At 35.2% G+C, this 12,993-nt stretch overlaps 1 protein-coding gene across 3 annotated transcripts in view; it reads left to right on the top strand.

Moving 5' to 3' along the window:
• The window catches only part of TLK1 (tousled like kinase 1), a 160,383-nt gene that overhangs the window by 33,295 nt on the left and 114,095 nt on the right, over window positions 1-12,993 (top strand). The window contains exon 2 of one of the 3 annotated variants that reach the window (XM_045868644.3): window positions 8,326-8,374. The exons of the other annotated variants lie outside the window; for them this stretch is intronic. The gene's annotated coding sequence lies outside the window, so the exon portion shown is untranslated. The remainder of the gene's footprint in view (window positions 1-8,325; window positions 8,375-12,993) is intronic. 3 annotated transcript variants of the gene reach the window in all.

The raw sequence follows: 12,993 nt of genomic DNA, 5'->3' as shown, positions 1-12,993 counted from the left end.
AAAGTGCATGAACAGCAACCTGGGAAGATGAAGTGCATATAATGTGACTAAGAAAGAAATAGGATTGATTTTTATGTGTCCTATAGAATTATTGATTCACACCTTGCTGTATATTGTAATCAAATAGTATGTTAAGCAGTTTAGAGAGTTAGTATGCTCTGTAGTATTTATTTATTTATTTATTTATTTATTTTTTTTTTAAAGATTTTATTTATTTATTCATGAGAGACAGAGAGAGAGAGAGAGAGAGAGAGGCAGAGGGAGAAGCAGGCTCCCAAGGAGCAGGGAGCCCGATGTGGGACTCGATCCCAGGACCCTGGGATCATGACCTGAGCCGAAGGCAGACGCTTAACCATCTGAGCCACCCAGGCGCCTGCTCTGTAGTATTTAGACATACATGGTAAGTAGTTCATAAAATTGATTCTGATGTATCCAGCCACGATCATTTCAAGTTTTATTTTATTTTTTTTTTAAGATTTTATTTATTTGTTTGACAAAGACACAGCGAGAGAAGGAACACAAGCAGGGGGAGTGGGAGAGGGAGAAGCAGTCCTCTCACGGAGCAAGGAGTCCGATGCAGGGCTCGGTCCCAGGACCCCAGGATCATGACCTGAGCCGAAGGCAGATGCTTAACGACTGAGCCACCCAGGCGCCCCTCAAGTTTTATTCTTTTACATTATTTGTCTTTCTCCTCATTGATACTGTGAGTTCATAGTGTGAACACTATCTTGTCTTTTAGGCCCAGTGACTTACAATAGAGTTGATTGTATAAGTGATCCACAGTATGGATGAATTTTTAAATATCTAAGTGGTCAGTGAAAACAGTTTTTCCTCATCCTTTGTACTTTTATTTTTTGTATATTGAGCTGGGCTTTCTTTGTACCTATTCTTCCTTCCTGCTACCCTATGCTCTTTGCTAATGATAATTGAACCATTACCCATAAAATAGGTAACTGTGAGCCTTAGTCTTCATTGTTAGATGAATGGATAAGTGAGGCCTGCATGAAGAAACTCACTGTTGTCCCTAAAACACACCAAGTTCATGGTCTTCAAATAGGAACTCATGGTCTATCTCCCCAAACCAGTTCCTTTTTTAGTGACTGTTACTACCAATTATCCATGTGTAAACCAGAAACATTTCCCTTTCCTTTACTTTTCAAATTTAGTCTGCTACCAAGTCCTCTTGTTTTTTCATCTCCTAGATACCTTTCTGATCTTATGTGGTACTAGTTCAAGCTAGTGTCTTCTCTTACTGGATCGCTACAGTGGCTGCCTAACTGGTGTCCGTGAATCCACCCCGGAATCTATAATTAGGCAGAAATACAGACGCTGTAATACTTTACAAGTAACAGTACTTAATAGTCTACCTGATTGAACTAATTGTTTTTAAAGCTTTATCTATTTATTTATTTATTTATGCGAGAGAGAGCGAGACAGAGAGAGCACGTGCGTGCGTGGGGTAGCGGGGAGGGGCAGAGGAGGAGGGAGAGAGAAACTTAAGCAGACTCCCCGCTGAGCATGGAGCCCAATGCAGGGCTTGATCTCACAGCCCTGAGATCAGACCTGAGCCAAAACCAACAGTCTGATGCTTTAATGGACTACACCCCTCAGGCACCCTTAATTTTTTTATATTATGTTGATTTTCTTATTGAGCTTCCTTGGCTTTCTAAATAAGTTCTGTTCATGTTATTAAGTGTCTGTTTTATGCCAGAAGGAGTTGAGGAAACTGAGGCTGAGAGTTACTAAAGCAGTAGAGCTGAAATACAGATTTGGTTGTCTTTTAGACCAAGTTTCTTCAGTTTGAAAATTTGGGGATGCCTGAGAATATCCATTTATTCATTCAAGAAATATTTATTGAGAGTCTTCTATGTGTTGGGCATTCTTTTAGGCATCTTGATATTCAGTGAACAAATAACCCCCCCCCCCCCCGATTCCTGTTCTTTTGGAGTTTATAGTCTAGTGAGAGGAGAAAGGCCATCTCATTGATAAAGCTGCAGACTCAGAATTGCTGTGTCTGCTAGGGAGTTTTAGAATTAAAGCATTTGCCTGTCTTGGCAGGGAAACGAATTATGTGAAATTTAACTTTACTTGGGGTTCTCCATAACCTCAAATAGCAGGGTAATCTCTAGTTTTTACCTAGGGCTATGAACGTGGTGCCTCACTAGTGACCAGATGTTCTCTCAGCCTGTTTTAGAGTGGTCAGGTAGGCTGAATGAGCTTTACATACTGTGTAATGTGTCTCCAGGGCGTACCCCTATGTTCAGAGATTAACTAGAAAGGCTAGTGGGCTCAGCATATAGTTGTACTCATGTTTGATGTATATTGCAGCAACATAGTGAAGATACACAGCTGAATCTTAAGGGGAAAACATAGGCAGAGTCTGGAGGAATCCATACGCAGGCTTCCTTATGCTCTCTCCCTCACAAGAGGGGGTACACAGAGTACATACTCTTCCCCCAGTGAAAATGCAGCAACATGTGTGCAATGTGTCTGTCTGGGGAAGTTCACTAGAGACTCTACATTCAAGGTTTTAATTGGGAGTACCTTATTCCTAGCATATACCAACCACATTGTTTCCACGAACAGTCTAGGCACTGTGAGCCACCCTTATCAGTTAGGGAAGGGTGGGAATTTCCTTGCCACAGGCCTTTCTAAAGACAGCATCCTCACACTTGCTATGTAGACTCATTTCTGCACAGTTACCTTTTGACTCTGGATGGAGATTGCTGAGGTGGATCTGGGAGAGATAAAAAATATGGAAAAATAACATTTTTCCTACCAGGCTTTGGGAGTCATTGTTCTAAGGAAATAATTCTAATTTCAAACAGAGCATTTTAGGTAGAATGATGTTTGTTGCAGCACTGTTTTTAATAGCAAGAAATTAGAAACCACTTGAATTGCCAATGGTAGGGGAATAAATACATTACTGTACATCCATTTAATGGAATGTTAGGTAGTTGTGAAATGTTCATGAAAACATGTCATAATGTGGAAAATTGCTTTGTAAGAACATAAGATACAAAATAGTAATTAGTGTAGAATCTTGACAGTGATGGCTATCAGACAGCTTTCTTAGTTCTGAAATTTGCAAATGCCGTTAAGACAAATTCCCTCACAAAACGTAGGAAAATATAAAAAGTTGTTAACTTTTTGTTATGGGAACATTTTTTAATTTATTGAAGTAGAGTGAATATTGCAGTGAACCTTAACATACCTATCACACAGTTTGATAGTCATCAGTTTTAATACAAAAGTTTAAGTTACTTGTAGGAAACTTAAATCAGTTTTATTAGAACATGGATACTGTATAGAGTAGTAGCATTAATATGCAGTAAACTTACATAAATTACATTTATAATTTATCTGAAGGTTTTTTTTATGGCAAAGAACTGCCACTGGCACTTTCATCATTAACACTGTTAATCAGGTTTATTTGGGGGAAAGATTTTTCAAAAACAAAATAGTTTTTTTGGTGGGGGGTTGGGTTAACTATATGACTTTCAGGATATATGACTACCTATAAGGAAAATCAAACCCAGACTGAGAATTGAATGGGTGGAGGTTATATAAGTTTCTCATTTTAGCAGCACTTCAGCGAATGATTAATTTTATTATGTCATCACTTTTAGGGTCTTTTGCAAATGGTTGAAATTATGAATGTGGAAACATCTTTGAATGCCAGGGGCTACTATAAAAAGTGTAATGTTAATCGAGGAATAAAAAGTATGCAGAAAAATGGGGCGCCTGGGTGACTCAGTCGGTTAAGCATCTGACTCTTGTTTTCTGCTCCGGTCATGATCTCAGGGTGGTGAGAACGATCTGGGAGTCAGACTCTGTGCTCAGCAGGGAGTCTGCTTGAGATTTTCTCCCTATGCCCCACTTCCCCTGATAAATAAATTGGTCTTTAAAAAAGAGTAAACAGAAAAAAGACTGGAAGAAAACTTGAGTGTTGTTGACATTAGTTTATCTTTGTGTAGTAGGACTATGAGTGGGATTTTTAGGCTCTGATTTTTTGCATTTTTGCATTTTACTTTATTGTTGGCAGTTTGGGGTTTATGACCAGTGGTAAAAAGGCGAAGAAGTGAAATTGCTTATTTCTTGTCATTATAAAGATACATGTCCTTTTCTTCATAAGACAAATAACTTGACACTGGGAAATGTTAAGTTAGAAAATTACTATAATTGAAAGAAAACTTGGTATAAGTCAGACTTTTTAAATGTACAGTGTCTGGGAGACTATGAGGGCCAACCTTATAAGGTATAAACTTAATAAGGCTTTGCATTTATCACTCCATTTTGGCAGCTTTGAGATAATACACAAATTAAAAATATATGAGAATAATGTGACCCACAATTTCTTTGAGTTCTGTATTCTGTATTGAATTTCTGTAAAATGGCAGTCATAATCATTTGTAAAGATACTAGAGGACTTATACTCTAGACCATTTGGTCATCAAGTAAATAGTTTGAACCATACGAACCTATTTTATATATTTAAAATGTTTGAATATAACTTCATGTGGTTCAACCTGTTAAAAATCACAATTTCTCATCCTTTGTTAAAGTTGATTTACTTATATATTTTTCTAAAGTTACAAGTTGGTTGGGCGCCTGGGTGGCTCAGTTGGTTAAGCATCTGACTCTTGATTTCAGCTCAGCTCATGATCTCAGGGTTGTGAGATCAAGCCCTGTATTGGGCTCTGCGCTGGGCATGGAGCCTGCTTAAGATTCTCTCTCTCTCTTTCCCTCTCTCCCCCTCCTCTTTGATATTGGATCTCACTGCCCCCCTCTAAATACATATATATATGTATATATATATATTATATATATATGTAAATATAAAACTATATATATAAATATTTTAAAAACTAAAGTTACATGTTGGCATTTCTGTTAAGGTTGAAGGTAATAGAAAATATTACTAGAATTTAAAAATTTTGTATCTTGGGTGATTTGGTCTTTGGAAATGTATCTTTCTAGAGGAATGTTATGATCTTAATGGGTTTATGCACTCATTTATATAGTACCTGGCACCTAAACTTTTGGCATTCTCTGGAGTTGTACAGTAATTTAGAGTTGGGAATGATGGTTAAAGACTGTTTTTATTTTCATTGAGCAGCATAATTTATGTTGAACATGTCTGTGTGGGCATTTAGAGCAGGTAGAGTTCCTAAGCAGAGTGGTTTTTTTGTTGGAAATCTTTTGGGTTTATTAATTTAAAAATTTTATTTTTTTCTTCTTTGTTTGAAGATTTAGGCTAGTGAAATTGAAAATGAGTGAACTGGAATGCTCTACTGTTTGTTAATATCCTTTTGTTGCTTTCTGTTCTCACATCACTTACTTGGCATGCAATTTTGGGGAAGTTGCTTATTTTTCTAGGACTCAGTAATAGTAAGTAAAAATTATGGAGGCTCTATATTCCAGGAACCTGCTAAGGGCTTGCCAGTGTCATCTCATTGAATTTGGATAAGAATCCTGTGGAGTAGGCTCTGTTATTACCAGGATTTTATGGATGAGGACAGAGCTGGGATTCTGGCAGCAGAGCCTATGCTCTTAACCGTAAAGCTATTTTGCTACAATAAGTGTCCACAGAAACCCATTTTAAGAGTCTTTTTAAGATATGATAGAGATGATGTTGGTGAAATAATGCCTGTGTTGAAATCACTGTATAAACATCTAGAATATTTTATCCTTGTTTATTATAATACATTGTTTCAGATAGTGTTTTGAAAGGTGGATAGTGCTCAACTTGGACTTCTTATGTAGAGTACATGCAACTTCCTTGTCAGAGGTTTACTTCCCTGCTGCAGATGGACTGTACGAGGTAACTGTTCTGGAGTCCTTCTTTCACCCTGCCCTATTAGGATAGAACAGACCAAAAAGAAGTACTGCAGGGCAGTCAGTCATCACTGTCCTTTTGAAGGTATATCAAAATAATTACCTCTGAGGAGTGGGATTTTGGGAAACGGGAGTATTGGGGCTTTCATTTTTATATTTCTGTATGATTTATTTCAACCAGCATTTATTACATTAATAATGGGGGAAAAGCATGGAACTAAAAAAGATTCTTAAGTAATTAGTACTTAGGTTAGGGATAGGATACCAGTTGACGTCGTAGTAATAAAAAGAAAGTAATAACTAGTCCAGGTTTTACCAAATTCCTATTTTGGACCTTTCTTAGAAAACATTGCTTTTTACATGCATAAGCACATGCGTGTTCATTTTCTCTCTCTCTCTCACACACACACACACTCTTACACTCTTCTTTTGGACTGCTCTTTTGGGATAAGGGGTGCTTAGTTGAGTGGATGTCAGTTCTAACAATAGGTAATATGATTTAATCTCTCAGTATCTCAATTTCCTTAAGATGAGAACAGGATGTTAGAGAAGTAGCCTACTATAAAAATACATACATATATGTATGTATGTATACACATATGTACATGTGTGTATATGTGTGTATGTATATGTACATGCATATATGTGTGTATATGTATATATGTGTGTATATGAGAGAAATTGATTCTAAAAATAGCAAATTATCATAAGCTTAAAGAAGGTAGAGGAATAGGAGTTAGTTATATTACTTTGACATTAACAGAAAAAAATTAGGCATTGAAGTATATGCCATTTTACCTACCAGGAAATTCTAACCACAGGGAGAAAGCTAGAAGGGAGCTTATATTATGTACATAATAAATGCCAGTCTTTATTGAGCACTTGTATTGTAGCATACATATATGCTCACATTTATTGAATACTAAGTGACAGGTTTAGTTTAAAACTCTTCATATACACTTACCTTATTCTAACAACTATAAGGTACATACTTTTATTATCCGTTTTATATATAAAGAAGCTGAAACATGGCTAAGGAACTTGGCCATGCTTACACAACTTGCCTATTTCTGTATTTATTTTTGATGAAAGAAAAATTAGCTGTCAGACCTTTTTTATTTATAAGAATAAAATATGAAATTAAATTATTACTAATTCTCTAAGGTCATGACAGGGCAGAGAAGCAAAAACCAAAACTCTGTGCTTTACTCTGATATAAGCTATTTTTTTATATGAATGATTTGGTCTCAGTATGTCTGAATTCTTTGCTGTAAGGATTATAACAAAAGTGTTTAAAATGACTAAGTATCTTAAAGATAAGGTGAGGTATTAATCTGACTTGGAGTGGTTCTAGATCAGACCTGTCTTTTCTTTACCACAGGCTTATATAACTGATTGTATATACTAGATTCAGGAATCTGGCTTTCTATGCTTACTCTTTTCAGTCATTCTTGATGAAATATTTGGGGTGTGTGTCTGAAAAAGAGGGTAGGTATATAAATATATATATATATGTATATATACAATACATACATGTGTAGGTAGATGGATAGATGTGTATAGCTCAGATAGTTTAGTGAAACAGAATAAAGTACAGAAACAGACCCATATTTATGTGGGAATATGATAGATGGCTAGAAAAGTATTTCTGTGGGAAAGGTTGCATTTGTGAGAAATTTTATGACATTTTCCTTTGGAAAAAAAGATAGCTATATACAATTAAATTCTAAATGGATTAAATTTCCAAATGCTAATATTTAAAATCATGAGGGAAAAAATGTGGGAGATCTTTTTTTAGATTCATGGGGGGGAAGGTTATGAAAGAAATTGGGCCACTTTTGTGATAGCTCCATTTAACATGTTCATTTAAGTACCAAAAAATTAGGATATTTGGTTTTAAATTGGCAATCAAGCTGTGGAATAAATGTTAGAATGTAATGTAGTCAGCAAAAGTAATAGCTATGTTTGCTAAATATATGATACAAAATGCTGTATTTGAAAATAGATATATTCTATTAACCATGTTAAAATGGATGTTTCAAGACAAGAGTCAAATAATTCTGGAGTGTTGAACAGTGTAGACTTCTTAAATTCTTTTTGTTTCCTATACTTTGAAATGCATTAAAAAACTAATGAAAAGGAGTGATTTAAATGGAATATTTTATCTTGTTGAAATAATTTCTAACTTTATCATGGTATTTGTGTTTTAATCAGAGTTCTTTGCCTTATCAAGTATAATGTGAAAAGTATTAATAGAAGAAAGACCTTAACTGTTCTGTATAAATCAGCTTATCAGATGAAATATAAAAAGTAACAATTAAAATCTGGAATGAGTTAAAATATTTTCAGACTTCAGGAAGTTTTAAATTTAAAAATGTAAGGCAATGGCTTAGTAGCAGTTGAATTTATTAGAAAGGTCTAAGTGAGCAAACTCATTTACTTTTTGGTAACTGGTATTAACCTTTCTGGTATTAACATGCTTTCTAGATATCGTGATTTTGTTTTGACTATCTGCCAAGGAAGATGAAGTCTTAAGGTAATTAAAAAATGATATAATGAAAGATAGATTCCTTGTCATAAAAAGGTGATAAAACTATAAAGTAATGCTGACTAACCAGAACTAATACTATGTCTAAATACATGCATCTTTTTTAGACCGGTCACCTTGGGAGGCTAGTTTTATAAAAACTAACATCTATTGAGTGAGTGAAAGAGAGAGAGAGAGAGAGAGAGAGTGTGTGTGTGTGTGTGTGTGTGTGTGTAAGAGAGGGAGAGAGAAAATGTTTATTAGAAGGGGCCATGACATACTTCTCTAATGGGTAAAACTGTGGCCTTCATTTATGTTTCCCTAAATTTTTTCTTTATAGAATAGGATGTGGCTCAGTTGGTTAAGCGTCTGCCTTCGGTTTGGGTCATGGTCCCAGGGTCCTGGGATCAAGCCCTGTGTTGGGCTCCTTGCTCGGCGGGAAGCCTGCTTCTCCCTCTCCCACTCCCACTGCTTGTGTTCCCTCTCTCGCTGTCTCTCTCTGTCAAACAAATAAATAAAATTAAAAAAAAAAAAAAAGAATAGGATGTGATCTCTAATTTGGGTAGTGACATCTCATTATATTTTTTATGTGAAATTTTGGGTTTATAATACATTTTATGGAGCAGTTTAGTAAGAATAGTAGCATAATTGGGAGACGGGTGGTTGTATTTAGAGATGGGTATTCTTTAAGGATGATATGGTCTTTATAGTGGCTTTTATAATTTCTTTTTCCAAAGTATATTGTATAATAAAGAATTTAGTGGATTATAGTGAAATTACATATTCTTCAGAAAATCTCACCTCTTGTAATTAAGGACCAAATTTCTGATAAGTGTCAGAAGTGACAGTTTGATTCCATAAAAAATTAAAATCTTTGAAATGTGTTTGCTACAGCAGGAGTCAGCAAAGTACCTATTTTTGTATGGTTAAAAAATTGAAAGAATAATACTTTATGATATGTGAAATTCAAATTTTAGTGCCCATAAATAAAGTTTTATTGGAACACAGCTGTTTCTGCATTGTAATGGCAGAGCAGAGTAGTTGTGACATTCTTATCCCTTCATACAGCTTTTGGTGCACTACAAATTTCAGTGCTGCTGTTATAACTTGACAGTGTTTTGAGTGCCATGTGTATTGCCAGCCTGCAATATTTGTTTTATTTTTTTATACCAGTGCATATCTATCATGTCAAAACAAGAAAAGAAAAATGGACTCTGAGTGCCATGCTTTTAAGGCACAGTGGAGTGTATATTATTTTGTTGAATTAGCAAAACATTTTTTTATTCAGTGACACTGTAGCTGTTAAAGAAGAATTTATGTTGACATTATTAGACTAAGCATATACCACACTATTCTCAATTCTATTTTCTTAAAGTAACAGTCAATTTAAAATGGAATATCTTATCACAGCATAATTTCTTCATAAAAATAAAAATTGAAAATGAGGCTGCCACCAAAATAAGTTTCCAAGTGGCTCATTTGTTAGCCAAGCAAGGAAAGCCATTTACTGCTGGTGAGTTAATTAAATTGTATTTGATTGCAGCAAAAAAAATGTGTCCACAAAAAATAAACTTGTTTTAGACTATAAATTTTTTGGCAAGAACAGTTGATTTAAGAGTTAAGGACCTTTGAAGCAACATCAGTAGTCAATTAAAAAACAAGGCAAGTAATTTATAGTGGTTTTCCTTGGCTCTTGCTGAGTTGACAGATGTTATTGATACTATTCAGTTGTCGTTTATTCAAGGTGTCAATGCCAGATTTGAAGTGGCAGAACAATTAAACTCTATGAATCGTCTGTAGAGAACAACTACACACAAGAATATCTTCAAAGTTGAGAAAACACTAAGTACAATCTGAAGTGAAATCTGATAAGATGTGTTAAAACTGATGGTGGTAAAAATATGTGTGGAACAGAAAAAGGCTTAGTTGGATAACTTTACAAAGCTTATAAAAATGTGAGGTGTTCAAAGCTATGGTTATTTGTTGTGTTATTCATCAGTAGGTACTTTGCAGAAAATATTTGAATTTATCATGTGTTACTGAATCAGTATTGTCAGTGGTGGTCTTCATTTGCTCTCATGGTTTTAATTAGCATCAGCTGCGTGAATTTTTGTTGGCCATAGAAGCTGGATATCTTGACTGGCTTTAGTAGTAAAATTGTTTTACAATTTTTTGAGCTTAGGACTGATAATGAAATTTTTCTGAATGAAGCAGGATGGCCTTCAACCACTTTTGTCAAATACTGATTGGCTTTGGAAATTAGCTTTTTCTGAAGATTTAGAAATATTTTTGAATGAATCTAACATAAAATTATGAGGCAAAATAGTGCTTACATGTGAACTTTAGCTGCAGTTAAGTCATTTCAGTGACAACTGATGTTTGAATCACAAGTAACATCCAGCTGCTTTACACATTTCTTCTGTCAAAGTGAGATCTTCATTCCCATATGAATTTGCATGAATATATTTTCCACCATCAAACTACAGTTCCAGCAACAATTTTCAGACATTGATGCAAGTGCAAAGAAAGTTTCCATATCTCAAAATCCATTTAATTATGCACTTGAGGAACTTCTACCTAACTTCCAATTGGAAGTGATTATTCTGCAGTGTAGTGACATATTGAAAAGCAAATATCAAAAGAATCTAAGAGACTTCTATAGCTGCCTTCAAAGTAATGAATATACTCATTAAAATCATGTACTTGTGGGTCAATACCAGTATTTAGCAGTACCTATCTGTCAGAAAAGACATTTCAAAGATAAATACATAAAAGCTGATCAACATAATCAGTTGAATATTTGCAAGATTTTGATGATAGGAAACTAAAATTAAGTGTTACCCCAATTCCATTTTTTAATTAGCAGACTTATATTTTATAATATTATAAAATATACTTATTATATCTTGAATTTTGTCAACAGAAAGTTTATAGGAAGTTTTTCTCTCTCATTATGTAAGTATCTATATGTTTTTGTCCTTGGCCTGCAAAGACTGAAATACAATTGGGCCCTTTTCAGGAAAAGTTTGAGGACCCAGATTCTATAGCAGTGCTTCTCAGACATGAATGCACGTAATAATTGCCTGAAGATCTTATTAAAATGCAGATTCTGATTTGCTAGGTCTAGGGGTAGGACCCAAGATTTTGCATTTCTTACAAGCATCTGAGGTGATAACAGATGCTGCTGGTCAATGGACTGCATTTTGGGAGGCAGGCTCTAGTATTCAAGGTTCCATTTTTATTTAGACAAGTATCCTAGGGCCACCGGGATGGCTCAGTCAGTTAAGTGTCTGCCTTCAGCTCAGTTCATGATCCCAGGGTCCTGGGATCGAGCCCCATGTTGAGTTCCCTGCTCAGTGGGGAGCCTACTTCTCCCTCTTCCTCTGCCACTCCCCCCCCCCCCCCCGGCTTGTGCTGTCTCTCTCTCTAATAGACAAATAAAATCTTTAAAAAAAATAGACAAGTATGCTAATATTTGTTAAGCATCTGTTATTTGCCAAGAATTATACCAGGGGTTCTTGCATACATTGCTATTAAAAAGTTGTAAAAACTTGTTAGAAGGTGTTAGAGGTTGGGACTCGTAGGAGTTTTGGTTAGAAACCAATTGTTTGTTTTTCCTCTATCGTTTAGCTTCCTCTAGGACCTCATGGGGGAGGGTTGAGGTCCTAGAGGAAGCTGTATATCTAAGAAACAAAAACAGGGTTAAACAAAATACTACATTATTAGTTGGTTCAGGTCAAAGTGGGGACTTAGGTCCTCATCTTCTCTGCTAAATTTCAGTGGGCCATCCCATCAACCAGTTACCAAGCCAAAGAGTAGAAATAGTATATAGCACATAAATGTTTTATAAATATTTTCTGTCTCTTGTTTTTCATTTTTACAACCATGTCTTTTGAACTAGCAAAGTTAAAATTTTGATGAAGTTCAATTTAATTATTTTTTAAAAATTGTTTGTAAGCATTGTGGTAAAGTGTACATAATACAACATTTACCATTTTAACTATTTTTAGGTGTACAGTTCAGTGCCATTAAGTATATTCACATTATTGTACTATCATCACCACCATCCCTCTCCAGAACTTTTGTATCTTCCCCATTGAAACTCTGTACCCATTAAACACTAACTTCTCATTCCACCATGCCCCTCTGTCTCTGTCAGCCATCATCTACTTTCTGTCTCTGAATTTGACTATTAGGAATCTCATATAAGTGGAATTGTACAATTTTTGTCCTTTTGTGTTTGGCTTATTTCACACTTAGCATAATGTCTTCAAAGTTCATCTATATTGTAACCTGTGTCAAAATTTCCTTTGTTTTTAATGTTGAGTAATATTCCATTTTATGCATAGACCACATTTTGTTAATCCATTCATTCATCGATGGACACTTAGGTTGCTTCTACCTTTTGGCTGTTGTGAATAATGCTGGTATGAACATGGTGTATAAAGATCTATTCTAGTCCTTGCTTTCATTTCTGTTGGGTATATACTCAGAAGTGGACTTTCTGGATCATATGTAATTCTATGTTTAATTTTTTAAGGAACTGCCATATGGTCTTCCCCAATGGTTGCACCAGTTTACATTCCCACTAGCCATGCACAAAGGTTCAAATTTCTCCACATCCTTAC

The sequence above is a fragment of the Mirounga angustirostris genome, unplaced genomic scaffold (genome assembly GCF_029215605.1).
Source record: "Mirounga angustirostris isolate CCGP_5_RB_7025 unplaced genomic scaffold, mMirAng1.0.hap1 SCAF_3, whole genome shotgun sequence".
NCBI lineage: Eukaryota > Metazoa > Chordata > Mammalia > Carnivora > Phocidae > Mirounga > Mirounga angustirostris.
This window is presented reverse-complemented; position numbering and strand designations above follow the sequence as displayed.